The sequence below is a fragment of the Mustela nivalis genome (assembly GCF_964662115.1).
Source record: "Mustela nivalis genome assembly, chromosome: 11".
Lineage (NCBI taxonomy): Eukaryota > Metazoa > Chordata > Mammalia > Carnivora > Mustelidae > Mustela > Mustela nivalis.
In genome coordinates this window covers 63331537-63353895 of record NC_139030.1, presented here as the reverse complement: position 1 = coordinate 63353895, position 22359 = coordinate 63331537, and the positions used below count along the sequence as shown (strand labels likewise).

The 22359-nt window shown below is 40.7% G+C and overlaps 1 protein-coding gene across 3 annotated transcripts in view; it reads left to right on the top strand.

The window, feature by feature from the left end:
* The first annotated feature begins 4794 nt into the window (after nt 1-4794).
* Nucleotides 4795-22359, top strand: part of GALNT13 (polypeptide N-acetylgalactosaminyltransferase 13) — a 534707-nt gene continuing 517142 nt past the window's right edge. For 2 of the 3 annotated variants that reach the window (XM_082690946.1, XM_082690944.1), the window contains exon 1: nt 4795-5226. The gene's annotated coding sequence lies outside the window, so the exon portion shown is untranslated. Of the gene's footprint in view, nt 5227-5285; nt 6031-22359 lie in introns of those variants that run through there. The other variant, XM_082690945.1, reaches the window with a different exon arrangement.

Sequence of the window (22359 nt, the reverse complement as noted above, 5' to 3'; positions counted from 1 at the left end):
GAATTCTGCTGCTCTCCTTGGTATTGAAACCGCACTCCTTGGTAGGTGAACTTGGTCTCGGCTGGATTTCTTGTTGATCTTCTGGGGGAGGGGCCTGTTGTAGTGATTCTCAAGTGTCTTTGCCCCAGGCGGAATTACACCGCCCTTACCAGGGGCCGGGCTGAGTAATCCGCTCACGAGTTTGCTTTCAGGAGCTTTTGTTCCCTGAGTGCTTTCCGTAGAGTTCTGGAGGACGGGAATACAAATGGCGGCCTCCTGGTCTCCGGCCTGGAGGAACCGAGCGCCCCGGGCCCCACTCTTCAGTGTGCCCTCAGAGAACAGCGCCCAGTTTCTCCCGTCTGCCTGACCTCCGGCCGCGCTCCGAGCTCACCGAGCCTACAACCGGTTCAAGGTAACACGGAGCTGTGAGCTTACTGTCGGCTCTGTCTTTGTAGCCGGCTTTCTTGTTCCAATACCCGCAGGCTCTGCGACACTCAGACACCCCCGATCCTTATGTGACCCTGCGGGACCTGAGGCCACGCTGACCCCGCGTGGGCTTCGCCCCGGGTAGCCTCTGGAGCGATGTCCCTCAGCGGAACAGACTTTTAAAAGTCCTGATTTTGTGCGCCGTTGCTCCGCCCCTTGCCGGGAGCCGGCCCCTCCCCCGGGGGTCTATCTTCCCGTCGCTTTGGATTCACTTCTCCGCCGGTCCTACCTTTCAAAAAGTGGTTGTTTTCCTGTTTCCAGAATTGCTGTTCTTCTCTTCGATCTGTCGATGGATTTTCAGGTGTTTGCAATCTTTAGATAAGCTATCTAGCTGATCTCCGGCTAGCTGAAGTAGTCTCAGCCTGCTACTTCTCCGCCATCTTGACTCCTCCCCCCTAATCACTTCCTGCATCTCTTAATAATGGCATCTCTATTCTCCCACTCGTCCAATTTTAAACTCTCAATAATGTGACACTTTTGTCTTTCTCCCTCATTACTAATAATTTTTCAAGACCTGACAACTTACCTTCAGCAATTTCTCTCTCCTCTCTCCCTCATTCTTTTCCTCCCTTCCTTCCCTTCTTCCTTTCTTTCATCTATCTGGATAATATCACCCTTTGTTTTCCATTTGGGCCTTGGTTGATCACTGGTTGGTCAGGTGTACCTGCTGAATTTCTGTCTTTAGTATATTCTCCATCTAAATCACTTTATGCTTTATAGACGATTATTTGTACAATTCTGGTCATCCCATTTACCTAAACAACTACACTCAGTAAGTCTTCAATGATGAAATTCCTAGTTTTCTATTTGAAAAAAGTACAATATAAATTTTATTACTTTCAACACTCAGTCACATAAATTATTGCATTTATTCTTCCTCTAAAATAAGCAAAGATTGTTTATTCTCTTTTTAAATTTTTAAAATTTTTTTATTTTTATTTATTTATTTTTAAGATGTTATTTTTTTTTATCACAAGTAGGCAGAGAGGCAGACAGAGAGAGAGAGGAAGAGAAGCAGGCCTCCTGCTGAGCAGAGAGCCCGATGCGGGGCTCGATCCCAGGACCCTGAGATCATGACCTGAACCCAAAGCAGAGGCTTTAACCCACTGAGCCACCCTGGCGCCCCTCTCTCATTTTTTTTTTAAATAAAATAAATTCAAACTTTAAAAATGTTGTAAAATTACCACAAAAAACTCGCCCTGTATTCTTCATCCAGATTTACCAGTTGTTAAGGTTTGATCACATATCCTGCATCATTTTATCTGTAGGTATTTCTGAATGATTGCGAATAAAATGCAGCCACTATGCTCTTCTTACCCCCAAAATATTTTATTACAGTAACTATAGTAAAGTTATAAAAATTAAGACATTTAGTACTGATACAAAATTAATTGTGATTTAACATAAATAAAAGGTCTAGATATTATAGACTTTATTCATATTTTGCCAATTGTCCCATAATGTATTTTTTTTTTTGCAGTCCAGTATCTAGTTCTGGATTATACATTGCTTTTAGGAGTCATGTATCTTTAATCTCCTATAGTCCAGAATAGGTCTCCAGCCTTTAACTTTAATCAGAATGATATTTTTGACAAGTATAAACAAGATATTTTGTGGTATTTTCCTCAATTTGCACTTATCTTTTGCTTTTTTATCATGGTTACAATCAATTATGCTTTTTTTTTGGTTTGAAATACTAAAATAACTACATTGTGTGTATGTACTTTCGCTTGAGGCTCATGATGTTACCTGGTCCCACTATTGGTGATTTTAACCTTGATCATTTGGTTAAGGTGATATCTACTAGATTTATTCCCTACAAGGATTTTTTTTTTAAATTCCCTGGTAATTAGCAATCTATGACAGATTACAAAAATGGCTTCAAGTGCTTCCCATTTGTGTATGCATTCTTCTTTTTAAAATGATTTTGCAGTTTTTCCCATCAAGACGTGGAATATATTATTCCATCATTTGAATATGGACTTGTCCATGTAATCTCGTTGGGCTAATGGGACACTGATAAATTTTTGTCATCATAATATTGAGGAATACTCTGCCTTGCAGCCTGAACTCCATTGTTGTTTTCTGGAACCCTGAAAGTATCATTACTCAAGAAAACATGGCTAACCTACTGAAGGATGACAGCAGGTTGAACAAAGATGAGCCATCCCAGCTGAGCTCTGTTCCCTCCCCCCTCAATCAACCTGACAACCAGCAGACAAATGAGTGAAGCCATCTTAGACTATCCAAGCAAGTCAGAAGAGACTTCTGACCAAGCCAGTCAGAAGAGATAATTACCCAGACAACCCATAAAACCTTGAGAAATTATAGATGTTTTATTATTTAAGCCATGAAGTTTGGGAATGGTTTGTTATAAAGCAAAAGGGAGAGGGGTGCCTGCGTAGCTCAGGTGGCTTAGTGTTGGACTCCCAGTTTCTGCTCAGGTCATCACCTCAGGGTCATGAGAACAAGCCCAACATCGGGTTCTGCTTAGTGCAGAGTCTGCTGGAAATTCCCTCTGCCCCTCCCTTGGCACTTGTGCTCTCTCTCCCCCTCCCATCAAACAAACAAGTAGAATTAAAAATAATAATAATACCCAGGTGAGATACTTTGGGACTACATAAATATCTCATTCAACATACAGTCTTTACCCACTAGAATTACGATTCTTGCTTTAGTTAAATATTAGCACAAAACTTACAAGATAGCATTGCTTCCTTTTTAAGGAAGAGATGAAGAATGTAAGGATAGGGGATTATATGTCATCAAAGGACTTATGTCTGAGAAGTGGCTATGCCAGCATTAGAACCGCAATCTTTAACTTGCTGGTCCACAGCTTTTTTCAATTTGCCATGCAGAGGTGGGTAACCTGATGGTGGAACTGGAAGTCACATGAGGGAGCAATAGAGAGAAATTCCAGGGTGTCCCTGGTATTATGAATGGCATCCTGTGTCCTCACACATACACCGAATCACCTCTGGTGGATGTTCCATCACTGAAAGTTGGAAGGGGTATTAGGACGGAAAATGTAAGAGAAGATATTAAGTAGAGAAGATACCAGTTTAGATAATAATTGATTCATAAAAGAGATAACATTTCTAGAAATTTCCTTTTGAGTATAGTCAAGAATGTCATTGACATTCTAGATAAAAATAATATGTTTGTACAACATGGCTCCTTAATATTTTTGAAGTAGCTGTTAGATCTTCCCCCAGTCTTATCCAATAAACTTAGAAGAGTGAATTACGACAGGTGAAATGACACCGGGAGAGGAGGAAAGGACCCCTATTTTACTCTCATAAATAAGAAAACCAACAGTGAATAAATGGCAAAGGATGGATTTTAATTCCGTAAGCCCAATTTCCTAGAAGAGTATTTCCCTCATGGCATTGGGGGATAGGTCCCAAGTCTTCAGATGCTAATATCTGAGTCTTAAGTCTGTGCCTTGTGCCAGGTATTGATCTAAGATCCTTACATACATTTTAACCATTTAGTACAAGACCTTCTGCCGCACTATACATTAACTTTACTTAGAAATGACTTCACATGAACTTTACTTTGAAATGCAAGCATTCAGGCACTTCTGGGTGTATGCGTGTGTATGTATGTGTGTGTATGTGTCAGAGACCATACCTTGTTGACTGAGAAAGGAATTCAAAGCCCCACTTTTTCTCTTTACTTCTCCCTAAAAAAATTATGAGCACAAGGAAGCCTTATGCGTTCCTAGTTCTCATATCCTGTGTAAGCTAGCAGCCCCTGTCGCCGCCATCCAGAACACTAGGATCTTGACAGGGTGTAAAAACTGTAATGGACAAGAGGCCAAACTCTCGTCTGTCCTTTCTGCTTCAAGGCTCTGAAACCTTAGTCCCCCGCATCATTTCTCCACTGGAGACACTATGAAGGGGGTGGGGTTGCCCCAGCTTTTCCCGAGGGCAGTCCCCGACCCTCCAGCATCCCTGTAAGAGGCTCGCTGGTGCACCAGACTAACATCCTGTATGCAAGCCGGCTTTTGCACCACGGAAAACCTGGATGGCCAGGGGTCACGAAACGCTCTGTAGGGGAGAGGAGTCGACCCCACACTTGCTCTTGGGGGCCGTGCCTGCCAAGTATCGCGGGACTTGTGCACATCGCTGGAGCAGCAGCTCTAGGAGCAGCTGGAGCGCGCTCGGTGCACACCGCCCCAGCCCGGGGAGGAGCGGGAGCCGGGAGGGAGGAGGGCTGAGGGGTGCTGGTTACGTAAATGATACTAGCCCAGTGAGAGGCCTCCAGGCTGGGGCTACGGGAGGGGGAGGGACCGCGCGAGGAGGAGGGGCTGGGAGGGAGAGGGCCGGGGTGGGAGGGGGGCGGGGGCTGGGGGCGAAGTGACCAGGCGGTGGCGGCGGCGGTAACGGCGGCTCTGCCGAGGTGACAATGTGTTAGGAGCCCTCGTTCGGTCTCCTGCGCCTGTACGGCCTCGGCGCCCGCTCTCGCGGCGCTCGCGGAGCCCTCTAGCCCGCCGCTGCGCTATGAGGGCGCCTCTCTGGGGCTGGCCCAGGCCGGAGCCAGCTTGCTCCGCTCCCGGGGAAGTGTGAAGAGAGAAGCGCGGGCGGGAGCCGGGGCTGCGCGCGGCGTTCGCGGGCCGGCGCGGGTTCCAGGTGAGCGCGGGCTCCGCGCACCCGGCACTCTCGGCGCGGCCGACCGGCGCCTGCTGGGCTAGTGGAAGCTGAATCCCGCGTGTGGACTGCGGTTCCCTCTTCGCGGGATCCTTGGCCACGATAGCAGGTCTCCGTCTCTCTCTTGCTCCCTTTCTCTTTCTGGTAATTGTTTGGGGTGAGTCCTCTCCGGGTAGCCAGGGTGCCCAGGGTGCCCGGGTGGGTGCCGCAAAGTCCCGCAGCGAGTGTAGGGCGCGGAGTCGAGCGCCCGGGGCCGAACGGGGGTCAGGGGCGCCCGCGGACCCCGCGAGACAGCCCCTTGGGCACTCTGAGCGCGCTCGCGGGTCGCTGCAGGTGCGGAGGGTGGATCGCGAGGCACGGAACTTTCTGCCGCCTCCCGCTCTCTACCCGGCTTTTTCCGCTATTTGGCTGAGCTCCGGGTCGCTGGCCACCCACTGCGCCTTGGTGGCTCGGCGGCAGGGGCAACTTTCTCCTACCAGCTGCGGGAGGCTGGGGCTTGCTGTGCGCGGACGCTTCTCGGCTTGACACCGCGGACGGTCTGGAGCTTGGGTGTCCTCTTCGACGATTGCCTTCCTTTCTTTCTGCCTCTTTCTTTCCGTGCCCCTCGGTCTCTCATTCTCTTCTGTGCGTCTCTGTCTCTGACTCAGTTTCTTTCTCTGACTTTCTCTCTGACTGGCTCCCCCTGCGCCCTTCGGGTCTGTTTCTTTCCCCCTTTCCTCCTTGTCTTTCTTGGGATGTCTCTTCCTGTTACTCTGTCTCTTAGGCTTGTCTCTCCTTCTTACCATATTTTCCGTCTTCCTCTCGCTGCCTCTCTCTGTCTCCTTTCCTCGCCTCTCTTGTCCTCCCGATCACCAGACCCCAGGCGCCTTGGCCAGTGGAGCACGCCCCCGGCCCACCATCTGGGCATCTCCAGGTACAGAGATCTCCCTGGTCAGAGCCAGAGGGTGTGCGGGGGATGCCCTTGTGTGGGCTCTCGTGGAGTCGATGGGCTGAATGAGCTACTCAAGGGCTAGTCTCCCGGCTCCGCGCGGCCGCGAACCCGAGCGCACAGAGGATGCTATGCTGGCAGCGAAAGCTGCGGGCGCCCCTCCCCTCACTCCGTTATTTGACTACGATCAGTTGAATTTCCTGGTAGATAGTCTCCATCTCTTACAGGTAGCCCCAGGAGAAGAGATGGATGAAGATTTTGGATCCAGGGAAAACTGACCTCGAAAGGGTGGAAGCTTTCGTGAGGCAAAGGTGTTGCTAGCGGTGGAGAGGAGCATTGGGGGCTATATGCTTTAAACTGCCGTAACACTCAATCCTTGAGTGGTTTCCTTGGGAGAGGTCGTGGTCACTGTTCCCACGAACAGAGCGTAGAAATTTTATTTGCAGGGTAAAGACACTTGGCTGCCCTAGACGCCAGAATTTCGGGTTTTCTTTGGGCCCTGGGATCTTTAGTTTTATATGAAGGCTGCCTTTGCTCAGGGTTGCTTCCCTACCGTCCCCATGTGTGTGTATGTGTGGTGCGCGCGTGTGCGTGTGTGTGCGCGCGCTGTTCCTTGCGTTCGTGCCCTCTAGTGTTAAAGAAACCAGCTTGTTGGAGAATAGTGAAAAGTAAGGTCAGCCTGCTTGGTGACATATTTCGTACCTTTCACTTTCCCAGATCGTTCTTCTTGCTTTCACCATCATTTCCTTTTCCTCATCTTCACTTTTGCATTGCATTACTAATTTTTTCTCTTCCCTGATCTTTACAAACTCCTTCTCTCCTGCAGAATTAGAACCTTAGTATTGAAACCCTATTGGAGTGACTTCGCAGATGGATAGATTTGGAAAATCTTCATAGCCTAAGGCAGGCTTTGAACATGAGAAATGTGCATTTCTCTGCGCTGTTTGCCACAAGCCAGGATTTCACATCTCTTCCTTGTGCCCCTGCCCACCTTCAACTCCACTGAGAATTTTCTCTGGCTGCTCCTGCTTGTTTAAATAAATGCTTTTAATTCTCCGTGTGTGTGATGCTCATCCCATTCCAGGGCTTAAAGCTGCTTACTTAAGTAGAGGCACTGTGTCTGAGATCAGGTTCCGAGAGGAAGGAATGAAAGCTTTTGCAAAAGAGGTACAGTGCTGCTGGTGTAGATTAATTCTGGATTTGAGAGTGCATAGTGGAATGGGATGCTGCTTCAGATATGCAGACCCTTGCGCGGTGTGGGAAAACTAGTAAATGCTTAATAAAAACTTGCTAGTTGAGTGATTAGCATGCAGCTAATTATGGGCTTTGAAGTCACCCAGTTATGCTAATGAGCCTACAAACAAGAAGTTGAATTCTGCCTTTTTTTTTTTCTGTTTCATTTAGTCTTTTATGAATGGGAATTGAGGACTAGTAGAAGGGATGTTGAAACATGACTCTTCTGTCCCTTTTTAGTTCATTCACTGCTTGAATTGGCCCCCCTCTGCAAGTCTTTAACTTGGCTGATGCTCTTTAACAAGTCACTGCAAAATTGAAGAAATGATTTTAGAGGCTTTGATGGCTGGCATCTCTTAATCTTCCTACTTGAAAGTAAACTGCAACATGACATCATTTGTTAGTGAATATTTTCATGTGGTCTTTCGCAAGTGAAAAGTTCTCTCTTTTAATGTAAGGAACAGATCTGTCAGCTTAAAATATTTGGGGCCTATAAATTGATCTGCAAACCGAATCACTTGCCTTAAATAATTTATAGGCTTCCTTACTGCTTCAAATGTATATGAGAGGTGTGGTACTACATATATTTGAGAATTTGCCAGAGTACCTGGAAATGTAGTCCTCCTGGCACAAGGTACTAGTAGGAATTCATAGGCTGCAGTATTGTTTTTTTTGTTTTGTTTTGGGGTTTTTTTTTTTTATATATATATATTGTTTTTTTGATGATAGGGTAGTCACTTCTCAAAACAGTTGGGGATTTGCCATGACTATTGTACAGGAGTGTGTTCAAGGCAATTTTGCTTTAAAAATATTGGCTTATAGATCATCTGACATTGTTTTATATTTAAAAATAGCAAAGATAGAGTGAAGGTAGAAATTCTGATACTGGTTGAGATATGTTCTGATTTACTGATAATATTGAGGTATATTTAACTTTTTAATTTTATGTGCATTGATTTCACATAGAACAGTTTTGTCAGAGTGAAATACAATGTTTCCATTTTGTTTACTTGATTTTTAGAAGTGGTAGTTCTTTCTTTCCTTTCCTTTGTTTTCTTTTTTAGAAGTGGTAGTTCTAACAGGAAGATTTCATGGAATAGAAGTTGTGCAGCTTTTTAAACTTAGCATTTTAGGGAGAAGGTGAGAGAAGGCAATACATGAGTATTTTTATTCATTCTGGTTAAAAAAATGAAGAGGATACTGGTGTTTCTGAATAACATCAAGTGAAAGTAAGGAGTATGATTGAGAATAATGTATGAATAAAGTCTACTAGGTGAAAGAAATAACAGTACTCCATGCTTTAATAAGTGTTCATTGTATTTTATGGAGATGAACAGTCTCTATTGGTATTTTTAGGTATCACGATCTCAAGTGGCATCTCTTGTAATAAACAATAAATTAAAAAAAATATTTTATTTGTTTATTTGACAGCTAGAGAGAGAGCACAAGTAAGCAGAGTGGCAGGGAGAGGGGGAGAGAGAGAAGCAGGCTCTCTGCTGAGAGCCTGATGCAGGGCTCGATCCCAGGACCCTGGAAGCATGACCCGAGCTGAAGGCAGCAGCTTAACCAACTGAGACACTCGGGCGCCCCGAAAAGAAATTCTTGACTGTGACTTTTAATATATCACCTTGGGTTTGCATTGCCATCAGTAGTAGAAACATGTACATGTCTTAAATTTAATGAGACCTTACAGGATCACTACTTTGAAGTTAGAGTGACCATATGCCTAATTATTCAAAGAATTTTAACTGGGTTTTGGTTCTCATTCCTTCCTTCTGCTCTTGTTACGGGAATAAACACATGTGAAACATCGAATCGAGACTCATACTGACTTTGACAGTCTATTTGATGTCCTTTCTTAATATCACCCCCCACCCGCCCACTCACACATATGTTCAAACACATAAATCACATATAAAGATCTGGTACTGTCTGCTCTGATAAACTTTTTGTCGTTTTAAGAGATTAGACTTTTTTAAAAAAAGATTTGATTTTTAAGTAATCTCTGTACGTAAAATGGGGCTTGAACTCAGAATCCTAAAATCCAAGAGTTTCATGCTCTACTTAGTGAGTCAACCAGGTACCCCCAGATTAGACTGTTTACAATTTCTATCTTAAAGCACATTCTTTAATAAAAGACATCTGCTATTCAGTTACAGATATGTGTTTTTGAAGAGTCCAGCTTTCTACTGTGAAATTTAATACTTAGAAAATTAAAAAAGAAATTTGCGAAAGTGAGTGCACACAGTAATTCAGTAGTTGGTCATCCATTTGGGACATTATAAGCAATTGTATTTTAGAGAAAAATATAAACCAGATGGACTTTATTCATTTGATACTTGTTTTTTCTAGATTCAGATTTAAATCTATGTGTATGCTTCCAATGTAGTGTATTATAAAAATATTTTTTTTAAAAGATTTTATTTATTTATTTGTCAGAGAGAGAGAGTGAGCACAGGCAGACAGAGTGGCAGGCAGAGTCAGAGGGAGAAGCAGGCTCCCTGCGGAGCAAGGAGCCCAATGTGGGACTCGATCCCAGGACGCTGGGATCATGACCTGAGCCTAAGGCAGCTGCTTAACCAACTGAGCCAACCAGGCGTCCCATAAAAATATTTTTAACGAGTCTTTGCTTGATTACCAAGAAATAACAGGTGATTAAAGATACCTGTGTGATGAATGTATGTTCCAGTTTGCTTATAAATGAATTAGCTAAAATTTATTTTTAGCTATGAGTTTTCTGGTTTTATTGTCTTTGTATGAGTCAGGACCTTTGTATTTAAGCTGAAATTCTTAGTTTTGAGAATTTTTAACCAGGGATTATTAAGAGATTTCTGGGGCCTACCATTTAAGATATAAGTGAAAGTAGGGAGATGTGCCTTTTCTCTATGGGGCCCAACTTCACTCGAATGTGCACATGTAATTGTCCTTATGAACTCTTGGGTTCTCTCTCAGCCTTTACCCTATCATAAGTGTCCACTCCTCACAGTAGACCTAGAGCAAAATACAAAATATTGGTTGTTGAAAGTTGTTCCATGTTAATGGTAAATCTCCAACATAGCTTGAGAGGGATGCAGAGAAAATTGTGACTGTTAACATCATAGATATGAACACAATTGTGATCATATTTTCTGTTATATGAGAAAATTGAAACGCTCATATTAAATATTCAGACTTCCTTTGTATTATTATTGTTATTATTTTTGGAACTTCTTACTGTTAAGATAGATGGGAACTGTCTAAGATCTAGCATATCAGGGTTTTAACAGGATGTGGAATTAATTAGGATTCTGATACATTAAACTATATTGATATCACTTAAATCTTATTTAAGTTCTTGTAGAACATTATAGGAAGTGTGATTAAACTGTTAGTTGGCATTTTGGTGATCATAATACAAGTGCTGAGTAGCCACTGTAAACAGAAGAATTTAGAGCAAAGCCTGCATATTCAAAATCATCTAAATTACGCCTCAGAGATAGTAGTAAATGTCAACTTAATCTCTTGCCTAATATTAATTGCCTTGATATTATAAGCACAACACCTCTTTTTTTGTTAAAAAATGGATTTTGACATATGGGGAGGATTATGTTCTTGTAGATCAGAAGCATAATAACTGACTTAATTTCTTCTTGAGATTTTTTATTATATAATTAGTTTCATATAGGAGAGGATGAGATTTATGTGACTATCAAGACCCCTATACGATACTACCGTTAATCTAATGAAAGAAAAATGAGAACAAATACATGGAAACAAATCTGTGTGAAGGTACAGCCATTTCCATTTATTTATGAGGGAGTTAAAAATGGTGAATTAAGTTACACATTCAGAAAATAACTAAAATCTGTTGGATACTTACTTTGTCCTTGTACTGTGGATAAGTAAACATCTAATAGGTCTTGCCATGTTTTATCCTCATAAGCATATGAGTAGTAAGTAGTATTACTGTCCCCATTGTGTCCGTGAGGACTCCCTCACTCAGAATTACACCACTAGTATGTATGAGCACCAGGGATCGCATCAGTTCTTTATGTCGATGAAGCCAGTGCTCTGGTAGTTCTCAGTCTGACATTTTCACTGACAAATAGTTGAAAAATAAAAGTGAGCGCCAACCTTCATGTGAACATTTCCTTCTGACTGGTAAAAATGATTTAAGAAGCCTACTTCTATCACCATTGTGTTATAAAAGGGTAGACATTTGTACACTGTCTAAGATGGCAGAACTGATTATCAAAATGTAGTTCTTAGAATAAATTTAGCTTTCTATGCGTTCTTCTACAGTGCATTTATTTTTCAAATTTAACAAAGACTGATGAAATTTTTTTCACAGTCTGCTAAGTTATTTCACCCTCTTCTGTAGTCTGTGCTTGGGAACCCTGCTTGGTGGAACCTCTGTAATATCCTATCTTACTCATGTACTTGTGCCCATGGACAGCGCTGGCTAGTATGGTAGTCATATCTGTCACCTAATGAGAAACATACAACCCTTATAGCTATTCCATTTTCTTGCCAGTCGTCAACCTGGGCAATAAAATTTGGACCCAAGATGCTAGCAATTGCTCTAGCCTCGGTTTACTATGGCAGTGATTGTTGGAAGGATTAGAGAATTGGAGGTGACTTGTTCCCTCACGGCAGTTAAACACAGACCAGTGTTTAACTGGGACAAGAGGTGAATGTTATGCCGAAATAAAGGAGCGTGTCTTAAGAACTTTAACTCCTTTGCCCTTACCCCAAACCTTTGTGTTCAGCCTTTAAGGATCCGTCTGTTCCTTTTTCACTTCTTTGTTTGTCTTAGTGAGGACAAAGCAGTTATGCTTTAGGTAAGAGGGAAAATTGCAAAGGTAAACTTCTAACTGTTTTTGTAAAACTGATCCATGCTGTTAAATGCCAGGTTGCTTTGGATAGAAACTACTGGGGCCATTGAAGAGGGAAAAAAATGCCAATGGGGGTAGATGAATGTGGCAAAATTGATCTAACGCATCGTTTTGTATCCTTGCTAACAAATCTGATACAGATTCTCATTTGCCTGGGATGGGTTTACAGAATCTGTTTTTATTTATTTATTTAAAGATTTTATTTATTTATTTGAGGGGGGAGAGAGAGACCACAAAAGGAAGGAGGTAGGGGCAGAGGCAGAGGGAGAAGCAGACCCTGCTGAGTGGATAGCCAGATGCCCTTCAGCTCAGATCATGTTCTCAGGGCCTGGAATGTGGGCCTTGATTTTAGACCCTGAGATCATGACCTGACCTGCTGCCCTTGAGCTACCCAGGAGCCCTCAGATTCCATTTTTATAAATACTTTTCTAGATGATTCTAAATACAGTGACATTTCAAGCAACTGATTTTACTTCAAGTTCATCATTTTTCAGATTTACTTACTAATTTTTATTAAAAAAGGTAGTAGTTACTGTCCTTTTAGCACAGCCAGACTTATTCTCCATATCCACAGTTCTTTTTAAAATTGTGCATTCATTTATGTCCTAAATTACAATGACAAACAATTGCTGTTAAAACAAATTAATGCTTATTTTTCTACAGAGTTTGTTCATAGGACTTCTGATGTCAGTGAGTCTTCACAACCACACACTTAACACATTTTAACATTCAGAGACTTGAACTATCACAAGAAATGCTAAAATCCTAGTAAACATAGTTGTGCATTTGATTTCATTTTCATGATGCCAAAATTTCAAAATACTGCTCAGAATATAAAATAGCCATAGATCTTTTTTTTTTTTTTTTAAAGATTTTATTTATTTATTTGACAGACAGAGATCACAAGTAGGCAGAGAGGCAGGCAGAGAGAGGAGGAAGCAGGCTCCCTGCTGAGCAGAGAGCCCGATGTGGGGCTTGATCCCAGGATCCTGGGATCATGACCCGAGCTGAAAGCAGAGGCTTTAACCCACTGAGCCACCCAGGTGCCCCCAAAATAGCCATAGATCTTAAAGGAAAAATAGAGTCAAATCTGAAGTCAGAATGTAATTTCTGGGCAAGCTGTTAGGACTCGTGATTCCTCTTTCATTTTGAGCTTTTAAAGTAGTGACTATTCACAATAAAAGAAAGTAGTAACCAGCTATTTTAAAGGTTTTTTTTTTTTTTGTAGATTTTATTTATTTACTTGACAGACAGAGATCACAAGTAGTCAGAGAGGCAGCAGAGGGAGAGAGGAAGGGAAGCAGGCTCCGTGCTGAGCAGAGAGCCCGATGTGGGGCTCGATCCGAGGACCCTGGGATCATGACCCGAGCCAAAGGCAGAGGCCTTAACCCACTGAGCCACTCAGGCACCCCATAACCAGCTATTTTAGAAACAATAAAAATGGGCAGACATTAGGACCTGGAGCCTTAAAACAAATACCCTGGGAATAATAAAAATTTTCACTGCTACAAGTGTGAAGGGCCAGTAATCTGTAAGGGGAGCAAATAGAATTAAACTGAACCGTCAAGTCTGTGTCTCTGTATTTAAGAAACAGGAGAGTTTCCTTTAATATTACTTATCAGTTATTACTTTTGTTATCAATATTAGTTTTAATATTACTTCTGTTACTCTATGCTTTTGAATAGTCATGCATTCTAAAATAGGCATGTGGATTCCTTATGATAGAAGCCGTTCAATTTAGGGTAGATTAGTTGGGAAAGAACACCCCAGCATTATATAATAATTAAAATAGCTTCACATTACTGTAGACTCTTTCTTCCCTTAAAAAAGAAGTTACTATATTATGGACACAATTCTAAGTGCTTTACAGAAATTCGTTTTTATCATAACAGCCCTCCAAGTAGGTTTGATTAGTACCTCCATTTTACACACAAGGAAATTGGGACCCAGAAAGGTTAAGTAAATTGTTGCAGACTGAGCTGATGAGTGTGACAGGGCAAGGACTGCGCTCTTTTGATGAGATGGTTAATAAAACAACTTGCTTTGCATCACGAAGCTTCAAGTAGCAGAATTGAAAGTGGAACCCAGATTCCTAGGTCTTGTTTCCTATTTAAGTAAGATTTGCCTTTAAAAGTGAAGGAAGAAGCCGGACCAACAAATCAGATTTCTACAGTGGGAAACAAAAATGTTTACATTTTAGAAGTCATAACACTGGATTAAGAAAGACAAGCTGCTAGTAAAAATTGAAGTTCTCTCCTGGGTGGCTCAGTGGGTTAAAACCTCTGCTTTCAGCTCAGGTCATGATCCCAGGGGCTGGAGATCCAGCCCGAGCAAGTCCGGCACTGGGGCTCTCTGCTCAGCAGGGAGCCTGCTTCCCTTCCTCTCTCTCTGACTACCTCTCTGCCTACTTATAATCTCTGTCAAATAAATAAATAAAATCTTAAAAAAAAATACAGTTAATTATGTAAGAGAATAAATGTGGGAAAATTGGAATGGATTTCTTAACGATTTTGTTGTCTCTACTTAGATGCAGACTGCCCCTACCTCCCCCAAAACAAGAAGAAATTAGCATATAGTTATACAGACAGGAGGAAAAATAACTAAATCCTTAACTAAGTTAGATTTCTCTATATAGATTGTAATCCGTAACTGAGATATGTATCTGTAACCTAATAAAAAATAGCTTATTTTGCTGTGATATTGCTCTTAAAATGTTTAAATTACATTAAGAAATCTTTATGGAAGGGTTGAGGAAATCCTGCTGAAATTTCTGGCTTTTTTTTCTTAAGTGTTTCAAGTTTTTCGTATAATGGCATATCTTTACTAATTTGTAGTCACTAGTAATCTGTGAGAACTGATGTATTAATCTTTGATAAAATACATTTTCTCTTTATGACCTTTGGTTAATTTTCAACAACTTTCTATTGCTTACTATTTTTGTTTAATGTACTAGGACAGTGTCTTAACGATTTTTCTTTATTCTTTTAAAAAAATATTATTTTAGATTGACTGATAGTTGATTGGGTTATGTAAATTATTTCAATTACATACCATCAATAATGAGTCACTCCACCTGCCTGGTTTTTTAAAAGCTAAAATTTGTACTTAAAAACAGTGCTGTTTTCAGAGTCCATAAATGAAATGAAGGTTTATGGGGTTACTAACTAGCTTAGTATCAAAACTTGGTACAGTTTTTCCTTTTTTCTCACAGCAAATTCTTTTTTTCTGAAAAAAAAATTTTTTTTTTCTGAACCCCCAAGGCTTGTGGTTCTTTGATTCTCCTGATAGTTAAGTCCCAAATGGGACTATATGTCATTTGTCCTGAAAAATGGGAGAACCCTGAATATGGTTCAGATTTTATACCTTTCCTGTAGGTTGTCAGTGTGCCTCTGTATTTTCTTCTTAGGTAAATATGTGTTTATCATTTCTTCATACCCCTTTTCTTCTCCCATATCTTTTCCTTACTTCTCCTTTCCTTTATTCCTTCTTCATGGGTCTCCTTTACTTTACATGGTCTTTCTTCTGTGGCTTAATAAGTCCACATGTAGCAGGATTAGACTTTTAGTGCTGTTGATTTGTTAAAAAAAAATTATAAAAAGAGCTTTGTTTATTTCATCAGTTAGTTCTGAATAGGCAAGAGACAGACGCTCTAGCTTTTGCATCTGGGTCATTTAGCAGGAGGCTGGGGATGCTAAATTCACATCTCATTACCTTTGTCTACTTTTAGAATTGTGTACTTGGGCCCTGTGGTCAGTTGGCAGTTGGCTGGCCCGTGGCTCCAAGGGAATGCTGTGTTATTTGAAGGGATGCCAATTTCAATTGCCACACAGTTTCTATATTTCTTGGTCAGAGTTTCCATACAAAACATCCAGTATGTATTTTATTGTTAACTCTTGGCTATTGACTTCATGTCAAAAATTTATTATGATATCAACTGTTAGATTGTAATGAACAATTTTAATAATTTAGTTTCTGTGGCTCTCACTCCCTGATTTTGGGTAGTGTTTACCCTATTTGATAAATGTAGGGCAGACATTTTTGTCACAGATTTTTTAAGTTTTATTGTTGTGCACTAAGTTGAGATGAATCGTAGGTAATTGGATGGTGCAGCTGAATTAACACATTGAATTGCTAGTTATGAGACACTTCATTTGCTGTTGCAGACAACAATAGGCCCATTCTGCTTCTACAATGCACAGATTCTTACTATCTATATAAAATTCTAATTCAAGTGGGATAAAGTGTATGCATCATTTCCATTCCTTTTGTGAGGAAAAATAACCTTCACAAATATAAGATACTTGCAACTATCTCATTAAATAATTTTGAACTTCAATAAATATTTTTTCTGAGAATGTTAATCAGTTGTCTCATTCTCCACAAAAAGGACAGTATAAGATATTTCATAAATATGAAATCAGGAGTATTGCTTTTACCCTGTGTACCTTAAGACCTGTGCAGATGTGCAGTTTGCATTTCTTTCAACAGAGAGAGAAAATGTGAATCATTAAGAGAAGCATTGTTGCCATCATGATTATGTTGATATTCAATAGTATAGAATTTTGCTTGTTTTTTTTTTTTTTTTTTTTTTTTCATTTTAAGGGTTTTAAGTGTAGCTTCTCTAGGTTGGTATAATTCTTTTAAACAGGTGAGTATCCGTTTTTAAGAAGAAGTATTGATACATATCTGTATTTATTATATTTTTTTCTTGAAACCTCATTAATTTAAGCATAAATTAAAGAGTCAAAAAGATAACAGACTGTTAAAAATGGGGTAGAGTAAAGCAAGGTAGAGGAAAACTAAGATACAGGAGAGTGGCCTGAAATTGAGGAGGGAGCCACTGTGTCCCGAACAAGCCCCCAAAGGCTTGAAGCTTCATAATGCCAAGAAAAATAGAGGAAAGAAATGAGACATTAGAGCTGACACAGAATAATGAATCAACCTGTATAGATGGAATAACCAGCTTACTACTTAGTAATTCTATTTCGTATGCAAATAACCCTATAGCAAGTGTTTTTCACTAACTGTCTCATTATACCTCTTAGTACATTCTAATGATGTTACTTAAATGGTTGAGGAGCAATAAGGGCAATGAGGGTTACATCCTAGAACCATAGAATAAAGTCCCTTTTATTTTGGTCCTTAAAATCTTCAAGCCTAATGATCAGCATCTCGCTTATCCCAAAGCAAAGTCTTCTAATCAATAAGACCCATTCAAGTATGGAGGACTCAGTACTTTCTGTTTCTTTGTTCTTGATTAAAAAATAGCAACCATGGAGTACCAGACTTCTAAGAAATAATTTAAGAAAAGATATTAAGAAAAGCCTGCAACGTGAAAAAGAGAGACCAAGATAACTGAAAAGCCATTAACAATAAAATGACCTTGCAGGGAACAGATAATTGAAAGATCATAAGACAGACAAAAAACATCAGCGTTGCCGAAGAGGTGCAAGAAAATACTACATTCGTAAAAAATGGATGATATGGAAGAGACAATGAACATGAAAATTATGGAAATTTAAGATTTTGAAATCAGTAGGTTAAGGGAAATTTTTAAGTTTCTAATAAGGAAAATACTTGCCAATGCAAAATGAAAAGACAAATAATGCAAAATACTCAAGATAAACATCTCTGAAGTGTGACTCCCTACTACTTAGGTTCTGTAAGAAAATAAAAAACAGTGTAGAACAAATACTGAAGAATTAATATGGGAATTCTATAACATGGAGGCCTAGGAAGACCCTGAACTCCTCTCCTTCCATGGACATACCAAATCTTCAGCTATATATGAATCATTTCCCTCTGAAAACTAGATGAACTTATTCTCTATGTCAGAGGATAAAAAGACCACATTGAGAAAGGTAGAAGAGGCAGAGACTTGAGGTCACAAAAATAATACCCCAGCATAGCACTATACCATAACATACTATTGCAGCACTTCTCCTGGAGGAGCAAAGGATTGATGCCTCACATCAGGCACCCCACCTCTCCGTGGCCCACACCAGAGAGATGAGCCCCCTAAATGTGAGTGGGGCTGATGTGCAAGGGAGCCAAAATACTGTAGGAGACTGAAATTCCCTTTTTAAATGGCTCATGTCTAGTCTCATTCACCTTAGACCCAGTAAAAAAAAAAAGCAGTGGTTTGAAAAGCACCTAGACTGCATATGAAAGACATTTAATTGCGGATCTGAAAGCATCTGCTGGAGGGACAGAGGACAGTTGGAACCCTCCCCAGAGATGAAGGTGCTGACAAATGCTGTTTCTGCATGTTCCACCTACCCTACTAGCAGGTGGGGAGCTCATACACAGCACTGTCTCACTGCCATGCTAAGTCAGTCAAGGGCTAACAGTCATGACACTATCCTGCCTTGAGAAGCCAGGAAGCATGAATGGTGGCAGGACTTCCTGCTCCCTGGCTGGGGCAGGTGAGTATGAATTGTTGTGGCATTCTCCTGTTCCCTAGCAAAAGTTGGTTAGCTGGGTATTTGTGATACTCCATTGCTTCTTGGCTGAGCCTGGCAAGTGTGAGGGATCATGGCATTCTCCTACTACCAGTCTGAAGGCAGTTGGGGGTGCACAGACAAAATATTCTAAAGACCATGGACACACAGATGTTTTCATGCTGCCTTTTTGAAGTCAACAAGTGTGCCCTACGCCCTATACTCTCCAGCTGCCCATAAAGCAGTGGATGCATGCAGTCTGTATAAGGGGAGGCCTCTTAATTGCCTGACCCTAGTGGCCAAGGGGACTGGCATTCCTGAACTCCATGGGAATGTAACATTCAGAAAGGCAGTTCTTGGCAGGCCATCCCCCCACCCCCCCACCCCCCACTGCCCCTTCAAGGCACTGCACAGAGAGCAGACGGAAACACAAATGCAGTCCTCCTGTGAAGAAGCCTTCTTAGTTAGTCTGGAGCTTCAACCAGAGGGACATGCCTAAGGTTTCATGCACATCTATAGCTTTAAAGAAGTGCTACCAGGGAAGGTAAACAGGGAAACACCATCCTTGTGTTCCCTCTTGGCGTCAGTATAGCTCAACAAGACATTCCGGAAAGGAACTTACAAACTCATCTAGAGCCTTGATTTTTATAACTGTTTTCCAGGGACACCTGCAGATCTCCTAGACACCTGCAGATCTGGCCTAGAGGCCATCAGGAATTATATTTCTGGCCTTTCGGGACTGTACGTATTTGCATACTTCCAGAGCTACTGCATGAGGGTCAGACTTCCAGTCAGTCTGAAACTCGGTGCTAAATGAGATTACTTCCCTTGGAAAACTGACAGCTCTTTTCATACCCTCAAAAATGGGGGCATATCAAGAATAAGTTGGGTAGTTTAGAGAGTCAAGGATTTGAGGGCAAGTTTGGATGAGAAAGTTCCTCACCTACACAAGACCACTCCTTCAAGATTGAGAGAGAGAGAGTTGTTTCAGCTAATACATATAAACAAACAGTGAAGGGAAATGAAGTAACAGAGAAATATGTTCCAAACAGAAGAGTAAGAGAAAGCCTCAGAAATAGACTTTAATGATATGGAGATAAATAATTTACCCAATAAATAATTCAAAGTAAGGTTATAACGGTGCTTACCAAACTCTGGAGAAGAAGAATGGATGAATGCAGTGAAGACATCAGCAAAGAGGTAGAAAATATATGAAAGTATCAAACAGAAGTCATACAGTAGAAAAATAGAGTAACTAAACTGAAAAAAAGTATAGCAGAAGGCTTAAAAAGCAGACTGGATAAAACAGACCAGTGAACTGGAAGACAAGACACTAGAACTCACCCAACAAAGCAGCAAATAGACAAAAAAGAATTAGAAGATAAAGATGACTCAAAGGACCTTTGGGACATTAAGTGGAATAACATTTGCTTTGTAGTGGTCCCAGAAGTAGAAAAGAGAGAGAAAGGGGGTGAAAGCATCCCTAGTCTAGGAAAGGAAGAAGACATCCAGGTCCAGGGAGCCAAGAGAGATCCAAATAAAATTAATCCAAAGAGCTCCACACTAAGTAAGATACATTGTAGTTAAAATATCAAAAGTTAAAGAGAAAATCTTAGAAGCAGCAAGAGAAAAACGAAGTATTGCTTATAAGGGAATTTCACTGGAGTATCGGCTGATTTCTCAACAGAAATACTGCAAGCCAGAATAGAATGGGATGACATACTCAAAGTGCTAAAAGGAATAAACTTCCAACCAAGAGTGTTCTAATTGGTAAGGTTATCATTCAGAACTGAAGGAGAGAGAAATCATTTTCTAGATGTGCGAAAGGAGTTCATCACCACTAAATCATTCTTACGAGAAATGTTAAAGGAACTTCTTTAAGTTGAAAATGATGGTGCTAATTAACAATAAGAAAACATAAAGTAAAAATGTCACTGGAAAATGTAAAAATATATGAAAGGCAATGGATCAAATATTTCTAAAGCTAGTATAAAGGTTAAAAGATACAAATAGTAAGATTAACCAAAGCCAAAATAATTAGTTAAAGAAAACATAAAATACAAAGATGTAAAATGTGACATTAAAACATAAAATGTGCTGGGGATGGGGTAAAAGTATGGTTTTGAAAAATGTGTATAAGTTTAAGTTGCCATTAACTTAAAATAGATCATTATATATAGAGAATGATATATGTGAACCTCTTGGTAACCACAAAATAAGAACTTACAGTAAATACACAAAAGAAAATGCAGAAGAGCGGACAGTGTGGGAGAGATGCTTTCCCAAAGGAAATGACTGTGCTCTTAACAGAAGCAAGGAGAATGCTTCAGAGTAGGCAGGACCCCAAGTATTCACAGCAATAATTAAGGTATCTTCTCTGTTGACAAGACTTGGAATACTAATTTAATGATCAAGCAGCCTGTTCCAATAGCTAGTAGAGAGAATCTTGGAGTTAAGATCAGAAGTCCTGGATGAGAGGCAGGATAGCAGATGAATAGGGGACTTCTTTTCACCCAGTCCTTTGAATTTTGCTAGATATCTGACAGATCATTCCTAACACCTGTGAATTCAATTTGAGATCTAATAAAAGAATTGCTGGGGGTGCCTGGGTGGCTCAGTGGGTTAAGCCACTGCCTTCGGCTCAGGTCATGATCTCAGGGTCCTGGGATTGAGTCCTGCATCGGGCTCTCTGCTCAGCAGGGAGCCTGCTTCCTCCTCTCTCTCTCTGTCTGCCTCTCTGCCTACTTGTGATCTCTCTCTGTCAAGTTAATAAATAAAATCTTTAAAAAAAAATTAAAAAAAAAAGTCAACTGTTGGGACTTCATCAAGATAAAAACCTTCTGCAAAGCAAAGGAAATAGTCAACAAAACTAAATCGCAACTTACGCAGTGGGAGAAGATATTTGCAAATGACATATCGGATAAAGGGGTAGTATCCAAGATCTGTAAAGAACTTACCAAGCTCAACACCCAAAAAAACAAAAAATCTGGTCAGGAAGTGGGCAGAAGACATGAACAGACATTTCTCCAAAGAAGGCATAAAAATGGGTAACAGAAACATTAAAAAATGCTCCACATCACTGGCATCAGAGAAGTAGAAATCTAAACCACAATGAGATACCACCACATACCAGTCAGAATGGCTAAAATTAACAAGTCAGGAAATGAGAGATATTTGCAAGAATGCAGAGAAACTATTGTTGGGCATGCAAGCAATAAAGAGAGGGAAGAGAAATTTCCAGCCACTCTGGAAAACAGTATAGAGGTTCCTTAAGAAGTTAAAAATAGAGCTATGATTCTATCCAGCAATTGCATTACTAGGTATTTACCCCAAATATACAAATGCATTGATCTGGAGGGGCACCTGAACCCCAACATTTATAGCTGCAATGTTTACAGTAGCCAAAATGGAGAGAGCCCGATGTTTGTCGACAGATGAATGGATAAAGAAGATGTGGTATATATATACACAATGGAATAGTACTCAGCCATCAGAAAGAATGAATACTTAACATTTACATCAGCGTGGATGAAACTGGTGAGTATTACACTTAGCGAAATAAGTCAGAGAAAGACAGTTGTATAGTTTCACACATATGTGGAATATAAGAAACAGCACAGAGTATCATAGGAGAAGGGAAAGAAAACTGAATGGGATGCCATCAGGGAGACAAAACATAAGAGACTCTTAACTATAGGAAATGAACTGAGGGTTGCTGGAGGTGAGATGAGTGGGTGGAATGGGCTAATTGGGTGATGGGCATTAAG